The sequence below is a fragment of the Apis dorsata genome, unplaced genomic scaffold (assembly GCF_000469605.1).
Source record: "Apis dorsata unplaced genomic scaffold, Apis dorsata 1.3 scaffold_650, whole genome shotgun sequence".
In the NCBI taxonomy this organism is placed as follows: Eukaryota; Metazoa; Arthropoda; class Insecta; order Hymenoptera; family Apidae; genus Apis; species Apis dorsata.
In genome coordinates this window covers 52,033-55,141 of record NW_006263841.1, presented here as the reverse complement: position 1 = coordinate 55,141, position 3,109 = coordinate 52,033, and the positions used below count along the sequence as shown (strand labels likewise).

At 34.7% G+C, this 3,109-nt stretch overlaps 1 protein-coding gene across 5 annotated transcripts in view; it reads left to right on the top strand.

Annotated features, from left to right (window-relative positions):
• LOC102678223 (G protein-coupled receptor kinase 1) overlaps nucleotides 1-3,109 on the top strand; it is a 25,288-nt gene that overhangs the window by 7,892 nt on the left and 14,287 nt on the right. The gene's annotated exons all lie outside the window — the stretch shown is intronic.

The window sequence follows — 3,109 nt, the reverse complement described above, 5'->3', positions numbered from 1 at the left end:
AAAAAAAAAAAAAGAATAATAATGATAATAAATTAACGAAACGTAATGAAAAGATCATTACACCACTACATTACTAATGATGACCAATGGTGGTGCGCGTAATTTCGTTATAATCTAAGGAAACGATTACTTTGCACCATTCGTTTAACGTTGAATCATTCGATTAAAAACAAAGATTAAAAAAAAAAGAAACAAAGAGAAAAAAGCACATTTATGTTCCGAGAAATTGATGTGTTTAAGGAATTAATAGCAAAAAAAAGAATGATTACGATGAATCGTACGTACGATTCACTTGTCAAACTTCGTACTGTCTCGGAATATATATTGTGACGAGGCATCCATCCTTCCAGTCACTGCCCCCTCTAGCTCCACTCTTCGCGCATCGCGCATTGCGCAACACAGATGCGCAAAAACAACTGGTCACTGGATATTTCAAATATATTCGATCAAATCGATCGTATCTCTAAAACGAGTAATTCGAACGAAACGTTTTATTTTATTCGATATTTTTCGATGCTACAAATCGATCCGGAATAAAATTGTTAAATTTTCGAGATAAAATCGATTCGATTTGACACGAGATCGCATAAGGTTAAACAAAATTGCGAAATATTTGTGAAAATGTTGTTACACCGAGATATAGAAGCGAATTTGAAAATGTTTATTCGATCTAAATTTACGTATCTTTTTTATTCGAAACCTTCGAAGTCGACGCACGCTTACGAAATCGTACTATTTAGGAGGGAAATTTAAATATTTAGCGAACGTCAGAAAGCTCGATTCCAGCGATAGAACCGATACTGGTTTTCGTTTGGCAACGTCCGAGAGGATTGTTTTGATTGTTGAACAGTCACGTTTATTATACGTACCGGTGAAACGAAGTTAAAACGATTTCTGTTCACGGTGATTAAAATCACCGTGAAAATCGATTAAAACCGCGGTTACACGAGCATTCGATATAACGGGCCTTAATATCGTCGAGCTTAACTTTGCAATGTGAGCAACGTGAACGAATACGTCGTACGAATTTTAACGTATATATAAATGCAACGATAATTCCGAAAGTGCACAGGTCGTTGTTTTACGATATTTTTATGGATCCGGATTCTCTACCATCGCGTGTCGTTTTCCATTGAATCGAATCTTTTTTTTTTTATTATTATTATTAAAAAATTACCAAGTTTAATAGCAAGAAATAAATCTATGACAAATTATAAAGATTATAAAAGTATGAAATGCTTTCGTTTCGAGGAAACGTATCGCGATGCGCGTTACTATTATACGTAATTGTTTTGCATTAACGCATTAACGCGAGCAAAATGATAAGAGGCCTCGTAAGATCACGTAAAACTCGATCTTTTTCCTATCATCTAAAAGAGAGAGTTATGGCTTGTCCCAGTTTGTAGAATCACCTTGTGTGCGTATTTTTATATCGTTTAGTGAAAATATGCAGTGCTATATTTGAAATACAACCTTGTGGTATTAAATACCTATATTCTTTGCATAAGATAATCGAACATTTCGTTCAACCGAAATAAATAGGATCGAATTGTATATTTGAAAATTATTATTTAGCACAGAAAAACTTATTTTTATTTTAACTCGATCATATTCGAATGATATTTCGTTTATTGTCAATTGTTTAAAAAAAATTAAAAAAAAAAATCAATTAAAATCAATTTCGTGGTAATTATTACGAGAGAAAGTCCGATAAATAATCTTCGGTAATTGATATATATGTACATATATACGTAATACGATATTGTGCAATTTTTATAATTAGTATCAATTTGTATGAATTTAATCTGAATATTTGCGACACACACATTTCGGATATAATTTTATCTAATCGAAATATGTTTTTATACACACGAGATCATATCATAAATTTTTATATTACTCCGCGTATCTTTTAACAATTTTTTCGTTAACGACATTCTATCGTCGTCGATCATTCTCGACATTAATATCATTTATACCAGCATTAATTATTCATTATTCAACTATTCTAATCATTAAAATAAAAAGAAAATAAATAATGGAGGGAATATAGAAAGAATTATTCGAGTATAATAAATTGTTACAAATTTTCCATAATCGTTTCATTTTTGCAGCGTGCAAAATGAGACTGCGTTCCTCGAAAACCCATTGTAAACCGAAAGAAGATTTCGTGGAAGTGCGAAGCTCGAATCGTTTCATCGTCGACTCGCCGCAGATGGATCACACGGCTGCCGAGTGAGAGGAATACGGAGAGATTATTGGTTAGATTATATTAATTAAAAAAAAAAAAAAAAAAAATTAATAAAAAGAGAGAAACAAGATATTATAAAATTTTAAACGAGCGAGAGCACTCGATTGCTCTCTCGATTATAAGAACGCCCGCGTTATACGTTACGTGTCTGTCGCACACGTCCCGTCGTGCACACAGAATAGATATTCTGAAACCGACGAAACGGGTCTCTCTGCGCTATATAGCGGAAGAAGAGCAGAAGCGTGTCCGCGTTAATCGAGGAAATTGATCCCGGAAGTGAACGACCTCGTCCGCGTATCTCCGATTTATTCTTCCATCTCGTTTCCTGTCCCCTTTAACAAGGAAGAAAGTTTTAAGGGACCGAGCGAAGCGGTGATATCAAGCAAGCAAGATATATGGCGTTTCTCTCACCGCCAAATTGCCGCGTTCCACCGCTATATTCAAAAAAACTTTTTTCCAACGGTTTATTTCCGAATACACGCACGTATACACTTGTGATACGATTTGAAACGAAGAAGTTAGGAAGATTCGAGCGAGTTTTAAAATCGTAAAATTTATTTTCTCGACGATAGAACCTGTGGTTGTTCGACGATGAGAATAATAATAATAATAACCGAATTCTTTAACCGCACAACGACACGAAATATTCCGTTGGAAAGCGTTTCACGTATAATCGAGTAACGAGCATCAGTTAACCGCAATAAATTCATTCCCTCGAGTGAGCAATACAGATTATCCACTTAGATTATTTTCTTGCCGTGTTTGCCGCAAAAGGCAAAGCGGTCGTTTCAATTGATCATTCGGTCGATCGTTCGAATTCCGTCCTATAATCGTTCCTCTTCTACCGATTATCCCTCG